Here is a 12,300-nt window from a genome sequence, read left to right as displayed (position 1 = left end):
GTGTGCGGTTCCTTCTGCTTTAGCCTTAGGGCCTCCTCTCCGTTCCACAGAGACCAAGATTGGCACTTCCCCACCCCCAGCTCTCCTTGGTGTGGTCGTTTTGTACTTTTGTGATAGTTAGGCTCTCTTGTCACAGTCAACTTTTTTTTTTTTTTTGGAATCTCCAGCATTATTAGGAGCATAAAGTTCATTCTTGGTGTAGGCAAGTTCTGTGGGTTTTCACATGTCTGATCTTATGTACTCATCATGACAATGTCATATAGTTTCACTCGACTGAAATTCCCTGTGCTTCACCTGTTCATTCCTCCCCTTCCATGCCCCCACTCCTGGCAACCACTGATTTTTTTTTTTTAACCACTGATCTTTTTATTGCCTGTATAGTTTGCCTTTTCCAAAATGTCATAGAATGGAATCAAACAGTATGTGGTCTTTTCAGACTGGCCTTTTACTTAGAAATAGTCATTTAAGCTTCATCCATGTGTCTCTGTGGCTTAATAGCTCATTTCTTCCTATTGCTGAATAGTCCACTGCATGGATGTACCACAGTTTATCTTTCACCTATTAAAGGACATCTTGGTTGCTTCCAGTTTTGGGAAATTATGAATAAAGCTGCTATAAACATCTGTGTTCAGGTTTTTGTGTAGACTTGACTTTTCAGTTCATTTGGGTAAACAAGTAGGAGTATAATTGATACTGAGACCGTGTTTAGCTTTTTAAGAAACTGCCAAACTTTTTCCACAGTAGCTGTACCATTTTACATTTCCAGTAGTGATGAAAAAGTTACTTATTTTCCACATCCTCTTCAGTAACTGGTATTGTTACATTTTATGCTTTTAATTTTAGCCATTCTAAAAGGTGTGTAGTGATGGCTATAATAAACAGCTCATTGCTGTTTTAATTCCTTTATGACAAATGATACTAAGCACCTTTTCATATTTTTTTTGCCAGGTCCATATTTTCTCAGTGGGCTTTCCAGATATTTTGCACATTTTCAATATGGTAGTTTCATTTTGTACTGTTGAGTTTTAAGAGTTTTTAAAGAATATTTGAATAGAAATCTTCTATCAGATACATGCTTTGCAAATATTTTCTCACAATATGTGAAACCTCTTCATTTTCTTAATAGTCTCTTTGCAGAGCAGAAGTTTTTCATTTTAAGAAAGCCTAATTTATCAATTTCTCTATCACAGGTCATGTTTTTGGTATTATATCTAAAAATTCATTGCCAAACCCAGGGTCACCTAGATTCCTGTTTTCTCTAGAAGTTTTATAGTTTTGCATTTCAAATGTATGACTGTGATTGTTGAGTTAGTTTTTGTGAAAGGAATAAGGTCTGTGTCTACATTTTGGGGGGACTATCATTCTAATTATTCCAATCCCATTTGTTGAAAAGTATCATTTCTCTATGGAATTACCTTTGCTTCATTGTCAAAGATTAGTTGACTGTATATGGGTGGGTCTTTTCCTGGGTGTTCTATTCTGTTCCAGTGATCTAATGTGTGTTTCCTTTCATCAGCACAATACTGTCCTGACCTTTGTACCTCTGTAGAGTTTTGAGGTCGGGTGATGTCTGTCCTCCAACTTTATTCTCCTTCTACAGTATTGTGTTGGCTATTCTGAGGTTTTCTGCATTTTCATAACATAGTTTTCATATAGAATTAGTCAATATCAACAGAATAACTTCCTAGGCTTTTGTTGGTACTACATTAAATCTGTAGATAAGTTAGAAGAACTGACATTTTAAGAATATTTATTCTTCCAATCCGTGAATTTGGAATATCTTTCCATTTATTTATATCTTTGATTTCATTCATCAGAATTTTGTCATTTTCCACATTCAAACGTTTTCCGTATTTTCTTAGATTTATGCCTAATTCATTCTTTGATGCTGATGTAAATGATATTAAGTTTCAGCTGTTCATTCTTTTTCTTGTCCTACGGCACTTGCTCAGACTTGCAGTACAATGCTGACTAGGAGTGGTGAGAGGAAACTTGCCCTGCTTTTGTTCTTAGGGGGAAAGCATCGTTTCTTACAATTAAATATGATGTTATCTGAAGATGTTGTGTGTGTGTGTTTAGTTGCTTCAGTTGTGTCCAACTCTTTGCAACCCTATGGACTGCAGCCCACCAGGCTCCTCTGTCCATGTCAAGTTAAGGAACTTCTTCTGAATTCATAGTTTGCTGAGACTTTATCATGATTGGGTGCTGGATTTTCTCAAATGCTATCCTGCATCAACTGATATATCGTTTTTTCTTCTTTAGTTTATGGATATGATAGATGAATTGATTTTCTAATTTGAATAACCCATGCATGCCTGGAATAAATTCCAATTGATCATGACATATAATTTTTTGTATACATTGTTGGATTGAGATTTGCAAATATTTTTTGAGCTATTTTGTATTTATGTTTATGTATTTGCAAATATTTTTTGAGCTATTTTGTATTTATGTTTTCTTTTTCTTGTAATGTTTTCAGCTGATTTTGGTGTTAGGGTAATGCTGACATCATAAAATGATAAGAAGTAATCTCTTTGCTTCTGTTTTCTGGAGATTATGGAGAATTAATATATGCCTACTCAGATTATTTAAATTTTTGTGTTTCAATAGTTTGTCTTTCAAGAAATTGGTCCATGTCATCTGAGTGATCAAGTTTGCAGGCACAGGGCTTTTAGTCTTTGTTTAGTGCACTTTTCAATGGACCTGAGTGTGGAGGAGCTGGAAGGCTTTAAGCGTATACTGAGAATGTATTTGCTCTACTCAAGACGAAGGTTGGAAGGTGGGACAAGCATAACAAAGGGCTATGAGCGTTCACCGAGTGCCCAAGGCTGGGAACGGATAATGAAGGGTTATACGCCCGGCCTTGAGGAGTTTGAAGGCTTCCTTCTGACCACCTGTTTTTGGGAGCAAGGACTGTTGTTTTATGATACGACTCTTTTTAGAGTTTTGCCAAAGCTATCTATGGCTTGGGCGGTGGGAACTGTATTTTATGTTTGAATGTTTTGATGTTTTATCAAGAAAGGCTACGTGCCAGTCTGTTTTATGTTCTGTTTTCTGAGGCCATATATCTGCAAAAAGTTGGATAATAAAATTTGTCAGTCTACTAGAGGCTGTCCCTGAGTGTCCTTTTCAGAGTGCGGCCCTGTGAGCCTTACACCTGAGTTTGAGCAAGCTTCAGGAGCTGGTGATGGCCAGGGAAGCCTGGCGTGCTGCAGCCCATGGGGCCGCAGAGAGCTGGACGCGACTGAGCGGCTGAACTGATCTACGACACTTGTCACACATGCAAAATCAGTTGTGAAAACCTCTTGTTGAATTCTGAAATTATTTAGTGACTTCTCTTTTCCCCCCCTTAGTTGGTGGTTTACTGATTGATAATCTTTTCAAAGGACAACTTTTGATTTCATTGATTTTCTCTGATTTTTTATTGCAATGCCATTAGGTTTACCTCTAATTTTTATTACTTCTCTTTTTCTTCTATCTTTAGGTTAACATTGCTTGATCCTTCCTCATGTGCATTTATAACTAAATGGAATGACCCAACCAAAGGCAGTTTAGAATACCAATGGCAATTATGGGGAATTTTTGAAGTCCCCAAACCTAATTTACTTAAATCCACAACAGTGGTTCAAAAATTTCCGAAACAGAATGCCTATTTTGATTGGTATTTTGAGACTTCCAAACATTATCAGGAGCCTAAAATTGCCTCTCTGAAAAATCAGATTTTAACTGAGGCAGGCAATTAAAAGAAAGAGAAAATAGTTCCCAACACCTCAAGTTCTTCCTCCTTGGCTTCTTTGTATCAGACTCAACCCCTGGCACCATCTTGTCTCTCTCCTTGTGCTCCCACTGCCCAGGGCCTATCACCAGTACCGTCTTCCTCCTTCCCTTCTATGCCACCTTCATCTTCTCCACACTCTCAGCTTCCCCATACTAATTCTCTCACCAAACTTTCCCTTTTCTTCTGAACTTATCACAACCTGTCCCTTTAAAATTAAGCCTCTGTGGATCCAGAGACTAAACTCTTAATTGAGCCAGCTCACGAGGCGCGGAACGCTGCGAGCCGACTCACAAGGCGCAGCCGAGAGGAGCTACCCCACGTCTGAGGTCAGGGGCAGCGGCCTAGAGTGCCAGGCTGCCACGGCGCAGGAACGGCCGAGAGGTCAGGGGCGGCCGGGAGGAGACACCCCACATCTGAGGTCAGGGGCGGCGGCCGGGGGCAGCAACCCGAAGTGGCTGTGCAGGCGCAGAAGTGCCTAGAGGAGCTATCCCACGTTGAAGGTCAGGAACGGTGGCAGTAAGGAGATAGCCCTCGTCCAAGGTAAGGAACAGTGGCTGTGCTTTGCTGGAGCAGCCGTGAAGAGATACCGCACGCCCAAGGTAAGAGAAATCCAAGTAAGATGGTAGGTGTTGCAAGAGGGCATCAGAGGGCAGACACACTGAAACCATACTCACAGAGAACTAGTCAGTCTAATCACACTAGGACCACAGCCTTGTCTAACTTAATGAAACCAAGCCATGCCTGCAGGGCAACCCAAGATGGGCGGGTCATGGTGGAGAGGCCTGACAGAATGTGGTCCACTGGAGAAGGGAATGGCAAGCCACTTCAGTATTCTTGCCTTGAGAACCCCATGAACAGTATGAAAAGGCAAAATGATAGGATACCAAAAGAGGAATTCCCCAGGTCATTAGGTGCCCAATATGCTACTGGAGATCAGTGGAGAAATAACTCCAGAAAGAAAGAAGGGATGGAGCCAAAGCAAAAACAACACCCAGTTGTGGATGGGACTGGTGATAGAAGCAAGGTCCGATGCTGTAAAGAGCAATATTGCATAGGAACCTGGAATGTCAGGTCCCTGAATCAAGGCAAATTGGAAGTGGTCAAACAAGAGATGGCAAGGGTGAACATTGACATTCTAGAAATCAGCGAACTAAAAAGGACTGGAATGGGTGAATTTAACTCAGATGACCAGTGTATCTACCCCTGCAGGCAGGAATCCCTCAGAAGAAATGGAGTAGCCATCATGGTCAACAAAAGAGTCCGAAATGCAGTACTTGGATGAAATCTCAAAAATGACAGAATGATCTCTGTTCGTCTCCAAGGCAAACCATTCAATATCACAGTTATCCAAGTCTATGCCCCAACCAGTAACGCTGAAGAAACTGAAGTTGAACGGTTTTATGAAGACCTACAAGATCTTTTAGAACACCCAAAAAAGATGTCCTTTTCATTATAGGGGACTGGAATGCAAAAGTAGGAAGTCAAGAAACACCTGGAGTAATGGGCAAATTTGGCCTTGGAATGAGGAATGAAGCAGGGCAAAGACTAATAGAGTTTTGCCAAGAAAATGCACTGGTCATAGCAAACACCCTCTTTCAACAACACAAGAGAAGACTCTACACATGGACATCACCAGATGGTCAACACCAAAATCAGATTGATTATATTCTTTGCAGCCAAAGATGGAGAAGCTCTATACAGTCAGCAAAAACAAGACCAGGAGCTGACTGTGGCTCAGATCATGAACTCCTTATTGCCAAATTCAGACTTAAATTGAAGAAAGTAGGAAAACCGCTAGACCATTCATGTATGACCTAAATCAAATCCGATTATACAGTGGAAGTCAGAAATAGATTTAAGGGTCTAGATCTGATAGATAGGGTGCCTGATGAACTATGGACTGAGGTTCGTGACATAGTACAGGAGACAGGGATCAAGACCATCCCCATGGAAAAGAAATGCAAAAAAGCAAAATGGCTGTCTGGAGAGGCCTTACAAATAGCTGTGAAAAGAAGAGAGGCGAAAAGCAAAGGAGAAAAGGAAAGATATAAGCATCTGAATGCAGAGTTCCAAAGAATAGCAGGAAGAGATAAGAAAGCCTTCTTCAGCGATCCATGCAAAGAAATAGAGGAAAACAACAGAATGGGAAAGACCAGAGATCTCCTCAAGAAAATTAGAGATACCAAGGGAACATTTCATGCAAAGATGGGCTTGATAAAGGACAGAAATGGTATGGACCTAACAGAAGCAGAAGATATTAAGAAGAGGTGGCAAGAATACACGGAAGAACTGTACAAAAAAGATCTTCACGACCCAGATAATCATGATGATGTGATCACTAATCTAGAGCCAGACATCTTGGAATGTGAAGTCAAGTGGGTCTTAGAAAGCATCACTACCAACAAAGCTAGTGGAGGTGATGGAATTCCAGTTGAGCTGTTTCAAATCCTGAAAGATGATGCTGTGAAAGTGCTGCACTCAATATGCCAGCAAATTTGGAAAACTGAGCAGTGGCCACAGGACTGGAAAAGTTCAGTTTTCATTCCAATTCCAAAGAAAGGCAATGCCAAAGAATGTTCAAACTACCACAGAATTGCACTCATCTCACACACTAGTAAAGTAATGCTCAAAATTCTCTAAGCCAGGTTTTAGCAATACATGAACCGTGAACTCCCTGATGTTCAAGCTGGTTTTCGAAAAGGCAGAGGAACCAGAGATCAAATTGCCAATATCCACTGGATCATCGAAAAAGCAAGAGAGTTCCAGAAAAACATCTATTTCTGCTTTCTTGACTATGCCAAAGCCTTTGACTGTGTGGATCACAATAAACTGTGGAAAATTCTGAAAGAGATGGGAATACCAGACCACCTGACCTGCCTCTTGAGAAATCTGTATGCAGGTCAGGAAACAAGAGTTAGAACTGGACATGGAACAACAGACTGGTTCCAAATAGGAAAAGGAGTACGTCAAGGCTGTATATTGTCACCCTGCTTATTTAACTTATATGCAGAGTACATCATGAGAAACGCTGGACTGGAAGAAACACAAGCTGGAATCAAGATTGCTGGGAGAAATATCAATCACCTCAGATATGCAGATGACACCACCCTTATGGCAGAAAGTGAAGAGGAGCTAAAAAGCCTCTTGATGAAAGTGAAAGTGGAGAGTGAAAAAGTTGGCTTAAAGCTCAACATTCAGAAAACGAAGATCATGGCATCTGGTCCCATCACTTCATGGGAAATAGATGGGGAAACAGTATAAACAGTGTCAGACTTTATTTTTGGGGGCTCCAAAATCACTGCAGATGGTGATTGCAGCCATGAAAAGAAAAGATGCTTACTCCTTGGAAGAAAAGATATGACCAACCTAGATAGTATATTCAAAAGCAGAGACATTACTTTGCCGACTAAGGTCTGTCTAGTTAAGGCTATAGTTTTTCCTGTGGTCATGTCTGGATGTGAGAGTTGGACTGTGAAGAAGGCTGAGCGCCGAAGAATTGATGCGTTTGAACTGTGGTGTTGGAGAAGACTCTTGAGGGTCCCTTGGACTGCAAGGAGATCCAACCAGCCCATTCTGAAGGAGATCAACCCTGGGATTTCTTTGGAATGATGCTAAAGCTGAAGCTCCAGGACTTTCGACACCTCATGCAAAGAGTCGACTCATTGGAAAAGACTCTGATGCTTGGAGAGATTGGAGGCAGGAGGAGAAGGGGACGACCCAGGATGAGATGGCTGGATGGCATCACGGACTCAATGGATGTGAGTCTGAGTGAACTCCGGGAGATGGTGATGGACAGGGAGGCCTGGCGTGCTGCGAGTCATGGGGTCGCAAAGAGTTGGACACGACTGAGCGACTGAACTGAACTGAAAGCTGAACTGTAAGCCATAATCAAGGACTTTCCTAAAGTAACTTAAGACCCTCACATATTTGCTGAAGAATTTTGTACAGACACTCAAACCTATTAACCTGGTTTCTCTGGCTTATACCAACTAGTTCATATGCTTGTCAGTGAAGCCAGGCCCAGCACTGGGTTTACCACTAATTGGCAAAATCCTGAAGGGTACCTAGGATTGCTACTGCAACACTTTGCCAGTCCCTGGAGGAGGGCCTGGCAACCCAGTCCAGTATTCTCACCCGGAGAATCCCCATGGACAAAGGAGCCTGGTGGGCTACTGTCCATAGAGTTGCAAAGAGGTGGACACAACTGAGGCAAGTGAGAACAGCACAGCGCCTGGCCACAGCTCATATGATCCAGCTTTGGCCATCACCAAGCGACCTAACCAGCCAGTTCCTGGTGCTTCTCCAGAGCCTGTTGATTAGAACAAAATTCACAGTTTCGCACAAAAATCTGATGAACCAGTTCATGACTATTAGAATCCATTCCAGATTATTTTTAAAGAAAATTCTAATCTTCCTGCAGATGTTGATTCCATTGAGGTAGCTTTTAACTCTGTGTTTATCAATGGGCAGAACTGGAATCTGTCCCTTCTATTAAAAAGGACCACAACAGACTAGAAAACTGTATCCACCCCAGATCTAGTTACTCTGCTGTCTCACACTCTCAATGAGGCACGACAAAGGCAGACTACCAGACTTCTTACCTTCAGCTGCAGTAATGGAAGGCTCCTGCTGCTGCTGCTGCTGCTGCTAAGTCGCTTCAGTCATGTCCGACTCTGTGCAACCCCATAGACTGCAGCCCACCAGGCTCCCTCATCCCAGGTATTCTCCAGGCAAGAACACTGGAGTGGGTTGCCATTGCCTTCTCCACGGAAGGCTCCTAAATAAAACCAAAACCTTCCTAGTTTCTGCCATTCTTGCAAACAGTCAAGTTGTTAGAAAACAGGTTATTACAACTTCAAATGATTTATGTACCTTCTGCATGCTAACCTAAGATTGCTGGGAGAAATATCAATAACCTCAGATATGCAGATGACACCACCCTTACGGCAGAAAGCAAAGAACTAAAGAGCGTCTTGAAGAACGTGAAAGAGGAGAGTGAAAAAGTTGGTTTAAAACAACATTCAGAAAACTAAGATCATGGCATCGGGTCCCATCACTTCATGGCAAATAGATGGGGAAACAATGGAAACAGTGACAGACTTTATTTTGGGGGCTCCAAAATCACTGCAGATGTGACTGCAGCCATGAAGTTACAAGATGCTTGCTCCTTGGAAGAAAAGCTATGGACCAACGTAGATAGCATATTAAAAAGCAGAGACACTACTTTGCCAACAAAGGTCCATCTAGTCAAAGTGATGGTTTTTCCAATACTCATGCAGGGATCTGAGAGTTGGACTATAAAGAAAGCTGAGCGCCAAAGAATTGTTTTTGAACTATGGTGTTGGAGAAGACTCTTCAGAGTCCTTTGGACTGCAAGGAGATCCAGCTAGTCAATCCTAAAGGAAATCAGTCCTGAATATTCATTGGAAGGACTGATGCTGAAGCTGAAACTCCAATACTCTGACCACCTGATGCGAAGAACTGACTCACTGGAAAAGAACCGAATGCTGGGAAAGATTGAAGACAGCATGAGAAAGGGACGAAAGAGGTTGAGATGGTTGGATAGCATCACTGAATCAATGGACACGAGTTAGAGCAAGCTCCAGGAGTTGGTGATGGACAGGGAAACGTGGCATGCTGCAGTCCATGGGGTCACAAAGAGTTGGACACAAATGAACTGAGCCTTCTAACCTGCCTTTCTAGTGTCCACACCATCTTCAGTGATATTTTTAACTGCCTAATGGACTATTTCAGTTCTTGCAAAAAAACTTCCTTCTCATGGATGTATTTTGTTATGGCCTGCATGTTTTCTCACTGGACAGAAACTTTCCCTTGCACAGAGGCTACTCCCCCATTTTGTGATAAAAGTTATTTTGGAAAACATTATTCCTATCTGGGAAACAATTCTCAAATGTCAACGTGATCAAGGAGCCCATTTTACTGGTGAGGTAATTCCAACAAGTGTGCACTGTATGGCCAGTTTTACACTTTCACTGCACTTAACCGTCAATCCTTTGGTTAACTTGAATGCACTGATGGTGCTATTAAGACTCAATTAGGAAAATTTGCAGAGGCCCTCCACATACTTTGGTTAAGAGCACTGTCATTGGTCCTGCTGAATCTTAGATCCATCCCTTTTCATTATTTCTTTTGACTACACCCATGGCCTGCAGGATCTTAGTTCCCCTGACAAGGGATCAAACCCAGGCCCTCAGAAGTGAAAGCATTAAGTCCTGATCACTGGATTGCCAGTGAATTACTGATCTATTTTTTTTTAAATCTATTCCTTTTTAAATTCATAAATTTTCATTTGAGACAGTCACAAGACACTCAATGCACTTAGCTCCTGTCTCTTTGGATCCAGAGGTGATAAAAGGAGAGATGTTCCAATATTGTAAAGGCCTAATTATAATTACTTAAAAATAAGTTATGACCAACCTAGATAGAATATTACAGAGAAGAGTCATTACTTTGCCAACAAAGGTCCGTTTAGTCAAGGCTATGGTCTTTCCAGTGGTCATGTATGGATGTGAGAGTTGGACTATGAAGAAGGCTGAGCGCTGAAGAATCGATGCTTTTGAACTGTGGTGTTAGAGAAGACTCTTGAGAGTCCCTTGGACTGCAAGGAGATCCAACCAGTCCATCCTAAAGGAGATCAGTCCTGGGTGTTCATTGGAAGGACTAATGCTAAAGCTGAAACTCCAATACTTTGGCCACCTCATGCGAAGAGTTGATTCATTGGAAAAGACCCTGATGCTGGGAGGGATTGGGGGCAGGAGGAGAAGGGGATGACAGAGGATGAGATGGCTGGATGGCAACACCAACTCGATGGACATGAGTTTGAGTGAACTCCAGGAGATGGTGATGGACTGGGAGGCCTGGCATGCTGCAATTCATGGGGTCGCAAAGAGTCGGACACGACTGAGGAACTGGACTGAACTGAACTGAACTGTGTTTTGGTAGAGCAGTCTTTTCAGTGTTTTTTTGGTGTCTCTCAGAAAATGAAGACCTAAAGCATCACACCTTGCAACCTGGAGATTTTATCTACTAGAAGAGATACCTCCAGAAAAACTCTCTTCAGCCTTTCTGGAAAGGCCCCTGTCAAGTGCTCCTAACCGACTCGCGTGACAGCAGACTCTAAGGGATTGACTCTTGGACTCACGTGACACACTTAAAGAGAGCGCTACCCCTACTGGACCTGCACGTCATCTGGTGACCTGAGAGTAAAGACTGTTCAGAATTGAAGCAGATGACTTCTAATGAGACAGTTTTCCCAAAATACTCAGAACAGGCCTGTTGGAGTTGGTCACCACACTTTCGATGACGACACTTCAGATGATCGCCACTGTCTGTTATCCTGGAAATGTGTGAACTTTAGGCAAAAAGTGTTCACAGTTCTGCTACTCCTTGTTACTCAAATGGAACCTCAATAGGTTTGCAATCCACACTTTCCCTCGGATGTGAAATTGTACAAAGGAAAGGGCCTCCCTGGCATTGAGATACGAAGTCACTGACACACAAAAATCTCACACTTGGATCACCACTGCTTTCTGAGAGATTCTGATCAAAAGGGGGAAATGTAAAAAACAAACACACAAAAAACAAATCTCAAAGAGTCAGGAGATCAGAAAGGCTGGAGAATCTTTTCTAGCAGAAATCTTTTTTTTTCCCCGGCAATGATTCAGCCCATGAAAAGCAGTGGACTTTTAAAACATCTCTCCAACTTCCTTTTCCCCCATAAAGGTGTCCTCTCCATTTGCATGCAAGTTCCCAGGGTGGCAGACCTCAAATTGCAATTCTTTTCATAATAAACTTGTTTACGCTAGAGAAATAGTTGGCAGTCCATTTATTTTAGGCAGACAATATGTGGTGGCATCTCATTGGTTTTTCACAGTTTCCTAATATCCTATAATATGGAGCATCTTTTCATATACTTACTTGTCATTTGTATCGTGAGGAGTCTGTTGAGATCTTTTGCCTTTTCTCAATTGCATTTTTCCTTCTCTGGCATTTCTAGTATACTTTGGGTAACAGTATTTTATCAGCTATGCTTTCTGCAAATATTTTCTCAGTTTGTGGCATCTCATTACCTCCAGATATCTTTTTATAGTATGTAATCATGCTATATATATAATCAACTTTTCATCATAACACTATAGCAACCATTTCCCATTTTGCTTCAGACTTCCCAACCATCCTCGTATGATGCTGGTTCCTCCGCAGCCCCACAGAAGAGATTATCCCCACTTCACAGGTGAAGGAGATAAATGCCTGGGAGCTTGCTGCCTAGGGTTCCCGCGCTGCTGACCTGCAGAGCTCAGAATCCCCCGGGGAAGCAGCCCATCGTCTCCGGCCCTGCCCGCCGCGCCCGGCAGGTTTCTGTGAGTGGTTTCCGTGACTCGGCATTTCCTCTGTCCTCTCGGCCTCCCAAACCGCTCTGAGAGCACGATCCTCAGTCTGAGCGCGTCCCGGGGTTTCAGAACGGGCCCGGAGACCTTTCCAGACGCGGGGCGGGCGCTCTC

The sequence above is a fragment of the Ovis canadensis genome, chromosome 20, assembly GCF_042477335.2.
Source record: "Ovis canadensis isolate MfBH-ARS-UI-01 breed Bighorn chromosome 20, ARS-UI_OviCan_v2, whole genome shotgun sequence".
Classification (NCBI taxonomy): Eukaryota; Metazoa; Chordata; class Mammalia; order Artiodactyla; family Bovidae; genus Ovis; species Ovis canadensis.
This window is presented reverse-complemented; position numbering follows the sequence as displayed.